At 45.4% G+C, this 17,107-nt stretch overlaps 1 protein-coding gene across 10 annotated transcripts in view; it reads right to left on the bottom strand.

The window, feature by feature from the left end:
* Positions 1–17,107, bottom strand: part of RMI1 (RecQ mediated genome instability 1) — a 155,881-nt gene that overhangs the window by 22,608 nt on the left and 116,166 nt on the right. Inside the window, exon 1 of one of the 10 annotated variants that reach the window (XM_056524115.1) lies at positions 16,833–16,945. The exons of 4 other annotated variants lie outside the window; for them this stretch is intronic. The gene's annotated coding sequence lies outside the window, so the exon portion shown is untranslated. Of the gene's footprint in view, positions 1–16,618; positions 16,946–17,107 lie in introns of those variants that run through there. 5 more of the 10 variants (XM_056524079.1, XM_056524093.1, XM_056524084.1 and 2 more) reach the window with 5 other exon arrangements.

The following is a 17,107-nucleotide window of genomic DNA, read 5'->3' as shown; positions in this document are numbered from 1 at the left end:
AAAACAGATTACGGCATCTGCGGCAGTGCGGTACTTTAAATGGATGATCGGATCGCCCGAAGCGCTGCCGCGGCGATCCGATCATCCAGCATCGCGGCCAGAAGTCCCCTCACCTGGCTCCGGACGTCTCCCGGGGTCTGAGATCGAGCAGACCAGAGCAGAAGATCACCGATAATACTGATCAGTGTTGTGTCCTATACATAGCACTGAACAGTATTAGCAATCAAATGATTGCTATAGATAGTCCCCGATGGGGACATAAAAAGAGTTTTAAAAAAAGTTGAAAAATGTAAAAATAAAAAGTAAAAAACAAAGTGAAAAATCCTCTCCCCCAATAAAAATTTAAATTGGCCGTTTTTACCATTTTACCCCCAAAAAACGTAATTTTTTTTTAATAAACATATTTGGTATTGCCGCGTGCGTAAATGTCCGAACTAATAATATATAATGTTAATGATCCTGTACGGTGAATGGCGTAAACGTAAAAAAAAATAAAAATAAAAAAAATGCTGCTTTTGTTGTCGCTTTTTATAAAAAAAAATGTAAAAATGATCTAAAAGTTTTATATATGCAAATGTGGTATCGATAAAAAGTACAGATGACGGCGCAAAAAAATGAGCCCTCATACCGCTCTATATACGGAAACATTTTAAAGTTATAGGTGGTCAAAATAGGGCGATTTTAGATTACCGATTTTGTACAGAAAGTTTTAGATTTTTTTAAGCGGTACATAAATATAAAAGTATCTAGCCATGGGTATCATTTTAATCGTATTGACCCACGGAATAAAGAACATATGTCATTTTTACCGTAAAGTGTACAGTGTGAAAACAAAACCCTCCAAAATGTGCAAAATTGTGGTTTTCATTAAAATTTCTTCCGTAAAAAAAAATATTTTTTGGGGTTCGCCGTTTCATTACAAAGTACAATTGGTCACGCAAAAAAACAAGCCCTTATATGGGTCTGTAGATGGAAATATAAAAGAGTTATGGATTTTTGAAGGCGAGGAGGAAAAAACGAAAATGCAAAAATAAAATTGGCCTGGGCCTTAACCTCTTCAGGACACAGGGTGTATGGATACGCCCTGCATTCCGAGTCCTTAATGACATTGGGCGTATCCATACGCCCGTGGGAAATCCGTTCCCCACCGCTAGCCGGTTGGGGACCGGAGCCGGATGCCTGCTGTAATCGTTCAGCAGGCATCTCGGCATATCGCCCAGGGGGGTCATCATGACCCCCCCATGTCGGCGATCGCAGCACATCGCTTATCAATTCAGACGAGCGATGTGCTGCGTTTCCCTTCCCCGCCGCTCGCCGGGCGGGGATCGGAGCCGGATGTCAGCAGACATCCTGGCAGTGTGCCGAAGGAGGTCTGAAGGAGCTCCTATACCGGCGATCGCTGCAGGACGCCGTTAAGTATATACCGGCGTTCTGCAGCTGTTCCGCGTCATCAGGGTCACGTGTGACCCTGTAACCCGGATATAGATAGTGACTGGTGGTGTAATATATACCACCAATCACCATCCGTGCTGTACTGGGGGCTGGCATTGTGGTCACCCCCCCTCAGTACAGTTGTGATTGGGTGGCCAAAGTGGCCACATCAATCACAGTGCAATGGGAGGGGATGGTGGGGGCTAGGAGCATGTTGCTCCGTTCTGCCCGCCATTTCACAGAGATCTGGCGAGCAGGACGGAGCCCCGTGCTGCCCACCATCACCTCACTGTAAAAAAAAGTGCCCCTTGCCCCCTTTCTGTGGCCCCTTGGCACAGAAATCCCCAGGGATAACTTTAGATTTAGGTAGGGACAGGTTAGGGTTAAAAAAAAAAAAAAAAGATTTTCAAAAATTTTTTTTCCTAAGCGTGTGTGCGGACCCTCTTAGTTATAAAAGAGCGGTTCGCCACCGTTTGTTAAAGCCCACCCACTGCTGATCAATCCCGTAGTACTGATCAGCGTTTTTTTTTTGTGGTAAAGGCACTTTTTTCGGTTAACGTGTATTTTTTTTGCACCCATAGGCGGTCCGTGCCACCAGTAGCAGGCGTGTACTGTGTGGATGGACCGTACCTGTGTGTGCAGCCTGCCCCACCAATGTCAGTGATTTATCACTGATGAGCGTTTTTTTGGGGGGTTCAGGTGGGTGCATTTTTTCGGGGTTAAGCAGTTTTTTATTTTATTTTTCTGTTTTTTTTGTGTGGGGGTCTGTGTACAAGCCACTGTTCTGGGCTGAGTGGCCGGACCCCCACTGACTTCTGCGCCCCCTGCCGCCACAAGCGCTAATCAGTGCGCACACCACTGATTAGATAAAAGCTTTTTTTTGGCGCAGGGCTTTTTTGCGCTAGAAGTCCCTTAAAAAAAAAAAAGTCCCCTTTTTATTTTTGTTCTGTTAGGGCGGATTAGTTTAGTTAGGTTAGGGAGGGTTAGGGCGGGATAGGAAGGTAGTATCGCACCACATCACACACAGCACATACACCAATAAAGTTTCCCCCCCCACACACATGCACACACACACACACATACATCCGTATCCCCATTAGAGCAGGGAAATGGCCCGCCGAGCATTTTCGGCGGAGGAGGCATATGTCATAATTGCCTCCGACACCGAGAGCGGCTCAGAGGACGATGAAGACCCCACCTTCCTTATTTCATCATCCTCCTCCTCATCTAGTTCTGATGATGAGCCACCAAGGCGGCGGAGACGCCGCCGTGCGGTGCCGCAAACCTCCTCTGTCCTTGATCCTGTGCCCCATGCTAGTATGAGTCCCCCTGGCGCTCATACTAGTGAAGCCCCCCTGCCAAGGTCACTGGTGCCTCGTATCGGAAAACTTGTCTGGGCTGAGCCAGCGGACCACGAGCCCGTGATTCCTGAGTTTGTTGGCGACTCAGGAATCAAGATTAACATCGCCGGGTTCACTGAAAAGGATTTTTTCAGTCATTTTTTCAGTTACGACTTTGTTAATCTAATGGTTACACAGACGAATCTGTATGCCCAACACTTCGTCGCCGCTAACCCGGGCTCACTTTTAGCTAGACCCGGCCGCTGGACTCCAGTCGATGCAGCCGAAATGAGGACCTTTTGGGGCCTTGCGCTGCATATGGGTCTAGTTAAAAAACCCAGTGTCAGGCAACATTGGAGTGGGGACATCTTTTACCAGACCCCGCTCTACAATATGGCCATGGCACGTCCCCGGTTCGAGGTCATTCGGAGATGTTTGCATTATGCTGATAATGCGGCATGTCCCCCCCGAACTGATCCCATGAACCCGGTCATCAATCACTTCGGGGCCAGATTTTGGGAGGCCTATGTCCCTGGAAGGGAGGTCGCTATTGATGAGTCTCTCATCAGCTTTAACCCCTTAAGGACCCAGCCATTTTACACCTTAGGACCCGGCCATTTTTTGCACATCTGACCACTGTCATTTTAAACATTAATAACTTTGGAATGCATTTAATTATCATTCTGATACCGAGATTGTTTTTTCGTGACATATTCTACTTTAACATAGTGGTAAAAATTTGTGGTAACTTGCATCCTTTCTTGGTGAAAAATCCCAAAATTTGATGAAAAATTTGAATATTTTGCATTTTTCTAACTTTGAAGCTCTCTGCTTGTAAGGAAAATGGATATTCCAAAAAAAATTTTTTTTTTTATTCACATATACAATTTGTCCACTTTATGTTTGCATCATAAAATCAACGTGTTTTTACTTTTGGAAGACACCAGAGGGCTTCAAAGTTCAGCAGCAATTTTCCAATTTTTCACAAAATTTCCAAAATCACAATTTTTCAGGGACCAGTTCAGGTTTGAAGTGGATTTGAAGGGTCTTCATCTTAGAAATACCCCACAAATGACCCCATTATAAAAACTGCACCCCCCAAATTATTCAAAATGACATTCAGTCAGCGTTTTAACCATTTTGGTGTTTCACAGGAATAGCAGCAAAGTGAAGGAGAAAATTCACGATCTTCATTTTCTACACTCGCATGTAGACCCAATTTTTGAATTTTTACAAGGGGTAAAAGGGGAAAATGTATACTTATTTGTAGCCCAATTTCTCTTTTGTAAGCACATATCTCATATGTCTATGTAAAGTGTTCGGCGGGCGCAGTAGAGGGCTCAGAAGCGACAAGGGGATTTTGGAGAGTACGTTTTTCTGAAATGGTTTTTGGGGGGCATGTTGCATTTAGAAAGCCCCTATGGTGCCAGAACAGCAAAAAAAAAAAAAACACATGGCATACTATTTTGGAAACTAGACCTCTTGAGGAACGTAACAAGGAATAAAGTGAGCCTTAATACCCCACAGGTGTTTCACGACTTTTGCATATGTAAAAAAAATTTCGCTAAAATGTGTGCTTCCCCCCAAAATTCAAATTTTTGCAAGGGTTAATAGCAGAAAATACCTCCCAAAATTTGTAACCCCATCTCTTCTGAGTATGGAGGTACCCCATAAGTTGACCTGAAGTGCACTACAAATGCTGAACTACAATGCTCAGAAGAGAAGGAGTCATATTTGGCTATTTGAGAGCAAATTTTGCTCAGGGGCATGTCGCATTTAGGAAGCCCCTATGGTGCCAGGACAGCAAAAAATACCCACATGGCCTACCATTTTGGAAACTAGACCCCTTGAGGAACGTGACAAGGAATAAAGTGAGCCTTAATACCCCACAGGGGTTTCACAACTTTTGCCAGTCGCATTTAGGAAGCCCCTATGGTGCCAGGACAGCAAAATAACCCCCACATGGCATACCATTTTGGAAACTAGACCCCTTGAGGAACGTAACAAGGGGTACAGTGAGCATTTACCCCCCACTGGTGTCTGTCAGATCTTTGGAATAGTGGGCTGTACAACATTTTTAATTTGCACAGTCCACTGTTTTAAAGATCTGTCAGACACCTGTGGGGTGTAAATTCTTACTGCACCCCTCATTACATTCCGTGAGGGGTGTAGTTTCCGAAATAGGGTCACATGTGGGTTTTTTTGGGGGGGGGTTTGTCAAAACCGCTGTAACAATCAGCCACCCCTGTGCAAATCACCTCAAATGTACATGGTGCACTCTCCCTTCTGGGCCTTGTTGTGTGCCCCCAGAGCACTTTGCGCCCACATATGGGGTATCTCCGTAGTCGGGAGAAATTGCATTACAAATTTTGGGGGGCTTTTTTCCCTTTTACCTCTTGTCAAAATGAAAAGTATAGGGCAACACCAGCATGTTAGTGTAAAAAAATTTATTTTTTTACACTAACATGCTGGTGTAGACCCCAACTTCACCTTTTCATAAGGGGTGAAAGGAGAAAAAGCCCCCCAAAATTTGTTAGGCAATTTCTCCCGAGTACGGAGATACCCCACATGTGGCCCTAAACTGTTGCCTTGAAATACGACAGGGCTCCGAAGTGAGAGCACCATGTGCATTTGAGGCCTGAATTAGGGATTTGCATAGGGGTGGACATAGGGGTATTCTACGTCAGTGATCCCCAAACAGGGTGCCTCCAGCTGTTGCAAAACTCCCAGAATGCTTGGACGGTCAACGGCTGTCCGGCAATACTGGGAGTTGTTGTTTTGCAACAGCTGGAGGCTCCATTTTGAAAACAGTGGCATACTAGACGTTTTTCATTTTTATTCGGGAGGGGAGGGGGGCTGTGTAGGTGTATGTGTATATGTATATTTAGTATTTTTTACTTTTTATTTTATTTTGTGTTAGTGTAGTGTTTTTAGGGTACAGTCACACGGGCGGGGGATTACAGCGAGTTTCCCGCTGCGAGTTTGAGCTGCCGCGCAAAATTTGCTGCATCGCAAACTTGCAGCCTGATACTCACTGTAAGCACCTGCCCATGTGAATGTACCCTGTACATTCAAAGGGGGGGGGGGGGGGGGGGAATCTCCAGCTGTTGCAAAACTACAACTCCCAGCATGCACAGTCTATCAGTGCATACTGGTAGTTATAGTTTTGCAACAGCTGGAGGCACACGGGTTGGGAAACACTGAGTTAGGAAACAGACAATGTTTCCCAACCAGTGTGCCTCCAGTTGTTGCAAAACCACAACTCCCAAACATTCTCAGGCATGCTGGAAGTAGTAGTTCGGCAACATCTTTAGAGCCAGATGTTGCCAAACTACAACTCCCAGCATGCTTGGAGTTGTAGTTTTGCAACATCTGGAGGACTACAGTTTGCAGACCACTAATACAGTGGTTCCCAATCTGTGCCCTTCCAGATGTTGAAAAACTACAACTCCCAGTATGCCAAAACTGTCCAGGCATGCTGGGAGTTGTAGTTCTGCAACATCTGAAGGGCCAGATGTTACAGTACTAAAACTCCCAGCATGCCTGGACAGTAAGGGCATGCTGAGGATGTGTAGTTTTGCAACATGTGGAAGGGCACAGTGGTCCCAAAACTGCGGACCTCCAGATGTTGCAAAACTGCAACTCCCAGCATGCCCAGACGCCAAGGGCTGTCTAGGCATGCTGGGAGTTGTAGTATACAGGGTCCCAATACAGCAATGCATGTCGCTTTACGGCGACGTTCATTGCTGTAAAGGGCCCGACCGCGGCTGAAGAAGAAATCACCTGTCGCCGCCGTCAGGGATCCGGGTCTTCAGGGACGAGGTAAGTACCGGGGCCGGGCCCCAGCACTCCCCCGTCCCCCCCTCCGGTCTTCCTCCCGTCCTCTCCGGACTTCCAGGGGCCGGGCAGGACAGGAGGAAGTAACCGCCCCCCCCCTGCGATTGGTTGGTTAGCTAACCGACGGATCGCAGGGGATAGGAGGAGGTGGCAGGCTTGTCACCTCGCTCCTATACTTCAGTATGGTCCTGGCTGTCTGTGACAACCGGGATCATGCAAAATTACCGGGCGGTCGGGTCCCAGAGACCCGATCATCCCGGTATCGGCGCAGATCGCAGGGGCGATTATCTACATGGCCCCCCTCGGCGTTTGCCCTGGATGCCTGCTGAAGCATTTCAGCAGGCATTCGCTTCCGATCTCTGCCTGGAGCGCGGCAGGGACCGGAATACGCCATGACGTATGCATACGTCATGGGTCCTTAAAGCCAAGGGTGCGGAGACGTATGCATAAGTCATGGGTCCTTAAGGGGTTAAGGGGAAACTCAGCTTCCGGCAACACATCCCTACCAAGCGGGCGCGGTATGGCGTGAAGATGTATAAACTTTGCGAGAGTACCTCCGGGTACACTTGCAAGTTTATGGTGTATGAGGGACGAGATTCCCGCATTGAACCCCCAGATTGTTCCCCCACTCTGGGTGTTAGCGGGAAAATCATTTGGGGCCTTTTGCACCCATTGCTGGATAAAGGTCACCACCTTTACGTGAATAACTTTTATACTAGTATCCCTATCTTCACATGCCTCGCCGCCAGATCCACGGTCGCTTGTGGGACAGTCGGGAAGAATCAAAGTCCTATCCCCCTATCCCCTGCAGACTCCTATCCCCCAGGGTGAGTCCCGTGCCTTTTCCCATGAGAAACTGTTGTTGGTCCGGTATAAGGACAAGAGGGATGTCCAATTCATGGGAATGGCAGCACCCCTGTCCCTGTGCGAGGTACCGTGGGACCGGTCCTCAAGCCCGATTTTATTGTGGACTACAATCGGTATATGGGGGGAGTTGATCTTTCTGATCAAGTACTTAAGCCATATAATGCCATGCGGAAAACAAAGGTATGGTACAAAAAATTTGCGGTCTACATGGTACAGGTTGCCATGTACAACTCTTTTGTACTGTACTAGTACGCTGGCAACACAGGGACATACCTGGAGTTCCAAGAGGAAGTTCTAAAGGCCCTCATCTATGGTGACCGCCAAAGAGCGGGTCAGAGCACCTCTGGAACTTCAGGTCCCCAGATCGTCCCCGGCCAACACTTTCCAGGTGTGACACCACCACTCAATGCGACACTTGCCCAGATAATCCGGGCTTCTGCATAGGCTGCTTCAGGGAGTATCACACTTCCATGGAGTACTAAATTTTCCATCCTTTGCCCTAATTTTCATTCCCCAGAATTCGGCTCCAATATACCAGTCCAGGGTACATTGACTTCCAAATTTTAAACCAAAACACCCTCCCCCCCCAAAAAAAAACCAAAAAACTTTTTCCCAATACCCCAATATCTTTTTTCCCCCCCTAAAAAATGGGTCATGGGACACAGAGTCAACAGCATTGGAGGTTTGCAGTTGCCTCAAATGTGCAATGCTCTCTCCCCACCTGAGCAGGTTGCGCATTTGAGGTAACAGAATAGGGACGGCCCCACACATCCCCTTCCCAGAATGATGATTCAGAGTATAGGGTTTGGGGCGGGCATCATTTTTACTTTTGGCTGTACTCTGGGTCATCATTCTGGGAAAATAATTGGCATATCAGTACTAAAATTGCAATTTTCTTTCCCCCCATAGTACACTTCATCCATTCCTGGAAAATAAATGAAGGGAACACCCTCTGTTCCAAATCTCCACTTCACCCTATACACCTTCCCTAGGGGGTGTACTGTTTGTAATAATCTCACATATGGATGTTCATTTCTTGTATTTTCCTCTGAATGCATGTAACTGTTAGGTCCGTAACAAACATCCGCCTCAAATGCGAAGAGTTCTCGCTGAGCTCTGTCGTATTTCCAGGCGACAATCCGGAGTCACATGTTAGTTGTTCCCAGAAAAATGAAGCAGAGCATAGGTTGAAAATTGCAATTTTCAAAAGCTACCCTTCATCCATTCCTGGAAAATAAATTTAGGAAACACCTGTGCGTTCAAAATGTCCTCTTTACCCCTATACCCATTCATCAGGGTGGGTACTTTCTGTAATGGTGTCACATGTGGGTGTTTCATTTTTGTATTTTCCTCGGAATGTATGTAACAGTCAGCTACTGATATGCCATAGGCCACAAATACAAAGTGACCTCTATGACTTCTGAGCCTTGTTGTGCGCCCGCCCAGCACGTTACCCCAGATGTGGATGTATTTTCATAGTCAGGGGAAAAAGCCCTCCAAAATTTGTAACCCAATTCCTCATATTACCCCTTGTGAAAATGTTAAAAATTGGGTAACCCCAGCATTTTAGTGTAAAAAAATCTAACTTTTCAAAAAACCTGTGAGGTATTATTTCCCACTGTACCCCTTGTTACGTTCATTGAGGGGTGTAGTTTCTAAAATGGTGTGACATGTGTTTTTTTTTTTTTTTTGCTGTTGGGGGCTTTATAAATACACATGACCCCCGACTTCAATTTCAACAAAATTTTCACTCCTTCTATTCTGAGCATTGCAGTGCGTCCACAGAGCAATTTACATCCACATATGGGGTATTTTTTTTCTCAGACAAAATTGTTCTACAAATTTTGGGGGCCTTTTGCCGTATTACCCAATGTAAAATGAAACATTTGGGGTAACACTATCAATATAGTGCAGGTGTAAGTACTCACTGTAACACTGTTACATTCCCCAAGGGGTCTAGTTTCCAAAATGTAATGCCATGTGGTTTTTTTTTTTTTTTGCTGTCCTGGCACCATAGGGGCTTCCTAAATGCGGCATGCCCCCAAAGCAAAATTTGCTTCCAAAAAGCCAATTGTGACTCCTCCACTTCTGAGACCTGTAGTGCGCCAACAGAGAACTTTTCACCCCCATATGGGGTGTTTTCTGAATCAGGAGAAATTGGGCTTCAAGTTTTGGGGGGTATTTTCTGCTATTACCCTTTTTAAAAATGTAAAATTTTTGGGAAAACAAGCATTTTAGGTAAAAGATTTTTTTTTTTTTTACATTTGCAAAAGTCATGAAACACCGAGGGGTCTAGTTTCCAAAATGGTATGCCATGTGTTTTTTTTTTTTTTTTTGCTGTTTTGACACCCTAGGGGCATCCTAAAGGTGACATGCCCCCCAAAAACCATTTCAGAAAAATGTTCTCTCCAAAATTCCCTTGTCGCTCCTTCCCTTCTGAGCCCTCTACTGCTCCCGCCGAACACTTTACATAGACATATGAGGTATGTGCTTACTCGAGAGAAATTGGGCTACAAATACAAGTAAAAATTTTCTCCTTTTACCCCTTGCAAAAATTCTAAAATTGGGTCTACAAGAACATGCGAGTGTAAAAAATGAAGATTTTGAATCTTCTCCTTCACTTTGCTGCTATTCCTTCAAAACTGAACTGGTCCCTGAAAAATAGTGAGTTTGAAAATTTTGTGAAAAATTGGAAAATTGCTGCTGAACTTTGAAGCCCTCTGGTGTCTTCCAAAAGTAAAAACTCATCAACTTTATGATGCAAACATAAAGTGGACATATTGTATATGTGAATAAAATAAAAAAATTTGGAATATGCATTTTCCTTACAAGCAGAGAGCTTCAAATTTTTCAATTTTTTCATGAAATTTTGGGATTTTTCACCAAGAAAGGATGCAAGTTACCACAAAATTTTACCACTATGTTAAAGTAGAATATGTCACGAAAAAACAGTCTCGGAATCAGAATGATAGATAAAAGCATTCCAGAGTTATTAATGGTGGTCAGATGTTCAAAAAACACTCTGGTCCTTAAGGTCAAAATGGGCTTGGTCCTTAAGGGGTTAAGGTTAAAATGGGCTTGGTCCTTAAGGGGTTAATAGTATTAATAAATATCACACCTCACATCTGGGCAGGGCCCTTGCACCAGATGTTAGCATATAAAAACATATGAATATATGAATACAACAACCACCTAAAAGATAAGTATACAGTGGTCCCTCAACATACGGACCATCGTTTGTTGAAACCATTGTATGTAGAGGGATCCGTGCAATGTAAAGTATAGGACAGTGGTCTACAACCTGCGGACCTCCATATGTTGCAAAACTACAACACCCAGCATGCCCGGACAGCATGCCCGGACCACTGTTAGAGGAAGTTGTACTCACCTGTCCCCGCCGCTCCGGTAAGGCCTCTGCTTCCCCGGCATCCGCTACGCACACCGCTCCTTTTTGATGACGGGATGGCGTGCGCAGCGACGGGATGACGACGATGGAAAGCGCTGACAATGCAGAGGATCCCGAAGAGGACGTGCCGGAGTCCCGAGGATAGGTAAGTGACCATGACCGAAGCTCACGGGGCACCGTAAACGGCTATCCGGCGGCAGCTGAACCAGTCAGCGCTGGCCCCGACATAAAAAAGCATCATATGTTGATGCTGCCTTCAGCATGCGATGGCCTCTGAGAGGCCATCGCATTGAAATTATCGTATGTCGGGGCCATCATAGGTCGAGGGGTAACTGTATAAAGATGGCGTGAAAATGTCCGTGTATATATAGAAAAAAATTGTGAATGTCCATATATAAGAAAGTTCAATGATATGATATCACGGTAAATTGCAGTGTGACAAGTTCAGGGAGCGGTAGTTTACAATATTCTTGGTATATTCGATAGTACCTGTTAGGCGGGATATAGTTCACTTACTGACAATATGCAGCTGGTATTCTCGAGAGTGGCAGTCTCAGAGTGAGGGCAGGTATCGGCGCTGGCACGGAGTGGTGTCCGGCCTCCGTACAGGTTAGCAGTCTCGGTGAGGTAGATGATCCCGGCAATGTGCAGGCTGGCATGGAAAGCATCCTGCCAATTGAGGTAGATGTATCAAGGTGATCGGTAAACCGCAATCCCTGGCGTCCTCGTGTTTAGGAGGAAAGAGGATCGCGCGCGCGATCAGCAGTGGTCCGATAAAATGGCTGCCCAGACAAAAATAAAATGGCTATAAAAGTCATATAAAGGTGGTTGTTATAAATAGTTGGTTAAAATACAAGGCTATACGTGTTTCAAGACGGCTGTCTCATTCCTCAGTAGCCATAAAATGTGTAGTTTATTGCTACTAAGGACACATTTTATGGCTACTGAGGAATGAGACAGCCATCTTGAAACGAGAATATAGCCTTGTATTTTAACCAACTATTTATAACAACTACCTTTATATGACTTTTATAGCCTTTTTTTTTTTTGTCTGGGCAGCGCTGCAGTACCCCATTTATCGGACCACTGCTGATCGCGTGTGCGATCCTCTTTCCTCCTAAACACGAGGACGCCAGGGACTGCGGTTTACCTATCACCTTGCTACATCCCCTGCACATTGCCGGGATCATCTACCTCACCGAGACTGCTAACCTGTACGGAGGCCGGATGCCACTCCGTGCCAGCGCCGATACCTGCCCTCACTCTGAGACTGCCACTCTCGAGAATACCAGCCGCATATTGTCAGTAAGTTAACTATATCCCGCCTTACAGGTACTATCGAATATACCAAGAATATTGTAAACTACCGCTCCCTGAACTTATCACACTGCAATTTACTGTGATATCATATCATTGAACTTTCTTATATACGGACATTCACAATTTATTTCTATAAATACGGACATTTTCAGGCCATCTTTATATACTTATCTTTTAGGTGGTTGTTGTATTCATAGTTTTTTTTTATATCTGCCCTGCCCAGATGTGAGGTGTGATATTTATTAATACTTCTAAGCATTGTTCATATTATTCCTAACCTTGATTCAGATTTTCTATAATTCTACTGTCTACATTTACTATATTGAGTTACCGTATATGCCGGCGTATAAGATGACTTGGCGTATAAGACGAGCCCCAACTTTTACAGTTAAAATATAGAGTTTGGGATATACTCGTCATATAAGACTACCCCTCCTACCGCGATGTACGGTACCTTGTAGTTCCCCCCACATTAGGTAGGCAGTATAGTTCCCCCCACATTAGGTAGGCAGTATAGTTCCCCCCACATTAAGTTGGCAGTTCCCCCACATTAAGTTGGCAGTTCCCCCACAATAGATTGCTAGCTACCCCACATTAGGTTGGCAGTTCCCCCACAATAGTAGGCAGCTCCCCCACAATAGGTCGGGAGTTACCCTACATTAGGTCAGCAGTTACCCCACATTAGTAGCAGCTCCCCAACATTTGTAGGCAGCTCCCCCCACATTAGGTCAGCAGCTCCCCCCACAATAGTAGGCAACTCCCCCCACATTTCTAAGCAATTCCCCCACATTAGGTCAGCATTTCCCCCACATTAGGTCAGCATTTCCCCCACAATAGTAGGCAGCTCCCCCCACATTTGTAGGCAGCTCCCCCCACATTAGGTAAGCAGTTCCCCCCACATTAGATTGGCAGCTCCCCCCAACAGACATACAGCTCCAGCCATATACAGTGTATGGTTGCAGGCTGTATGTCTGTACTGGTCTGCCCCCACAGGGTTCCGATCACCGCTCCTCCGGCCCGGGTCACCATCTACTGCTATGGCCTATGGACCATAGCAGTAGGTGCAGGGACCGGGGAGCGGTGACCGGATCACTTAAGATAGCACGGCCGGTCACTCACCAGGCCCCGGTTGGCACGCGTCCTCCTGCGGTCCTCCTGGTCCTGCGCTCCTCCGCCTCTATGGTTGTAGGCACGTGACGTCACTGACGTCCCGTGCGTACAACCATAGAGACGGAGGACCAGACCGCAGGAGGACCGGAGGAGGATCGCAGGAGGACACGCGCCGCTGGGGAATGGTAAGTGACCGGCGGACATTCTTATGTCCCGCAAAGATTTTTCGGGACACAGGGATGTCCGGCATAGGAATACCTATGATTATCTGCCTGGGCCGGCTCCCGTGTGTGGCTGCAGGCAGGGGCTGGCCAGAGCAGCTATACAGTATTAGTTTTTACTTGCTCTGGCCAGCCCCCAACTGCAGCCACACACGGGAGCTGGCCTGGGCAGATAATCAGAAGTTTTCCTATCTCGGACCTCAATACCCGGCGTTTAAGACGACCCCCGACTTTTCAGAAGAAAATTCGGGGTTAAAAAGTCGTCTTATACGCCGGGATATACGGTAGCTTATTTTTGCTATCTTTTCCCCTCCCTTTTATCTTCTTCTATTTCTCTCCATCTCCTTCTCTTTACTATTATTTGAGGACTGGTCATATAATATCTATTATATACATATTTTCCATATAGCTAAAGACAATTATCTGTCCCAAATGGTGCAGGGCCTGACCAGAGGGGGTGCCCTACTGGGCATAATATTAACCAACAGACCTGACAGACTAACTAATGTGCAAGTAGAAGGACATCTAGGAAACAGTGGTCATAATATAATACATTGTAACTTGTTCTTCAATAAGGGAATCTCTCGAGGGGCCACAAAAACAATGAACTTTAGGAAGGCAAAGTTTGATCAACTCAGTAGAAGTCCGACAAAATCAAACCTATATAAGTAGGGTATCCTTTTAATCATATGGACCTACAGAAAAAAGATAAGGTGTCGTTTTTACCGAAAATTGGACTGAGTAGAAACGGAAGCCCCAAGAGTTACAAAATGGTGTTTTTTCTTAAATTTTGTCGCACGATTTTGTTTTTTGGTTCGACGTAGATTTTTGGGTAAAATTACTGATTTCATTACAAAGTAGAATTGGTGGCGCAAAAAATAAGCCATAATATGGATTTTTAGGTGCAAAATTGAAAGGGTTATGATTTTTTTTTTAAAGGTAAGGAGGAAAAAAATTAAAGTGCAAAAACAGAGAAACCCTGCGTCCTTAAAGGCGTACTCCGCTGCCCTGCTTTGGAAGCTCCGCTCCCCAGCGTCCGGAAGTTTATTGTTCCAAACCCTGCGTTCAGGGCCGCCCCTCGTGACGTCATGCCCGCACCTTCAACGAAAGTCTATGGGAAGGGGGTGCAATGGCCCCCTTCCCATAGACTTTTGTTGAGGGGGCGGGCATGACGTCACGAGGGGCGGCCCTGAACACTGAAGCCCGCACGCAGCGTTCGGAACAATGAACTTCCGGACGCTGGGGAGCGGCGCTTCCAAAGCAGGGCAGCGGAGTACCCCTTTAAGGGGTTAATGGTACTTATTCTGATTGAGTGATTGTTACTAGTGGGGTACCACAGGGGTCAGTCTTGGGTCCTGTTTTATTTAATATATTCATTAATGACCTTGTAGAGGGGTTGAATAGTAAAGTAGCAATCTTTGCAGATGATACTAAACTCTGTAAAGCGGTAAACACTATAGAGGACAGTGCACGGTTACAAATGGATCTGGATAGGTTGGAGGTTTGGGCTGTGAAGTGGCAGATGAGGTTCAACACTGATAAACGTAAGGTAATGCACATGGGGAGGAAAAATCCGGGCTGTAATTATGTATTAAATGGGAGCACACTTGGGACGACTGACGTGGAAAAGGACTTGGGAGTCTTAGTTAACAGTAAATTTAGCTGTAGTGTCGGGCAGCTGCTGCCAAGGCAAATAAAATCATGGGGTGCATCAATAGGGGCATAGATGCCCACGACAAGGAAATAATTCTACCGCTGTACAAATCACTAGTCAGACCACACATAGAATACTGTGTACAGTACTGGGCACCAGTGTATAAGAAAGATATAGTGGAGCTGGAGAGGGTTCAAAGACAGGCAACCAGGGTAATACGGGGAATGGGAGGACTATAGTACCCAGAAAGATTATCAGAATTAGGGTTATTTAGTTTAGAAAAAAGAAGGCTTAGGCTGCATTCACATCTCGTTTTTGCAATAAGGTTGCCATATCCGGTTTCAGCAAAAAAAACATATTGAACCGTATTCCAAACCGCATGCATAGACATTACATTGACAACCGTCTGACAACCGTAGCATCCGGTTGCGTACGTTTCGCTTCATTTACGGTTGTATGTGTTTTTTTTCCGCACACAAAACCGTAGTCTACTACGGTTTGAAGTCTGGTTGAAAAACCGTATCCAACCTGTATACGGTTATTTTAAAATGGAGTTCTATGGGAACCGTATGTGCGTATGGCTACATCCAGTTTGCACAATACTGTTTTTCTTTTTAATTTTTGGGGAAATTCAATAAAAAAAGAACTTTATTTAAAATGTTGAAAAAAATAAAACCGTATCCGTTTTTTTAAAATGAAAATATATTAAAACGTATGCAAACAGACATCCGTTTTCAAACCGTATACAGTTTAAAAACGTGGAGGCATATACGGTTGCATACGTTTCGGTCCGGTTTGGAGACATACGTTTTTTGTACAGAAACGGATATGAGACCTGTATTGCAAAAACCAGATGTGAATGCAGCCTTAGGGGAGACCTAATTACTATGTATAAATATATTAGGGGACAGTACAGAGATCTCTTGCATGATCTATTTATACCCAGGACTGTATCAATAACAAGGGGGCATCCTCTATGTCTAGAGGAAAGAAGGTTTCTACACCAGCAGACGGGGGTTCTTTACTGTAAGAGCAGTGAGACCATGGAACTCTCTGCCAGAGGAGGGGATTAAGGGGAACTCTGTAAAAAACTAAATTAAAAGGGGTCTGGATGCATTTTTGGAGAACATTACAGGTTATGGCTTCTAGATCTATATCAAATCAGTATGGACTCATTAGGGTTATAGGTTGAACTTGATGGACTCTGGTCTTTTTTCGACCTTATGAACTATATTACTAGGCTACTACAACTCACAGCATGAAGTTGCATCACTTTGTACCCTACATCAATCATATCAGGTTGTGTGTGGAATTACAGCTCAGTTCCATTGCAGTGAATGGAGACAAGTTGCAATACCACATACAACCAGAGACAGGTGAGGTGCTGTTTTTTCTATTCCTTAATATCCTTGTATGATTAGCTATGTTTTACCATGTACTCATTTCTGTGGATCACCATGTGCATATGGGCAGGAGCTGAGCCCTCCATCGGTTGGGACTGTCCTTGCTTTATTACACTGCTGCGTTATCGCTCCCCTACCTACACAGTGTGACTAGTGACCAGGCCGGACTCTTGTTCCACCTCTCACCTCCTATCAGTCCCGTCCTCTCACCATCAGTGTACAGCCAGCCTCATCTATACATACACGCCGCTCACACGAGGCGCCAAGCACGCAAGCAGCTCACATGATTGGAGCAACGGGCCGCGGGCTGCGCAGGAACTCGCCGCCTATCGCGAGATGTCTCCCCTCCCCCCGTTCCATTGTCTTGGCAACCGGGATTACTGGACAGTGCCGAGAACATATGGAACCCTATTCTGTATTGTTCATGCACTACTCTATTATGTATAAATCAGCACTAGGCCCCTGCTCAGCCATTATTGTATTTCTTTGGCCGCAATGTCTTTTGTTACAATTCACAC

This window comes from Hyla sarda, chromosome 1 (assembly GCF_029499605.1).
Source record: "Hyla sarda isolate aHylSar1 chromosome 1, aHylSar1.hap1, whole genome shotgun sequence".
NCBI classification, from domain to species: Eukaryota; Metazoa; Chordata; class Amphibia; order Anura; family Hylidae; genus Hyla; species Hyla sarda.
The sequence above is the reverse complement of the archived record's forward strand: the minus strand, read 5'-3'. Positions and strand labels throughout refer to the sequence as shown.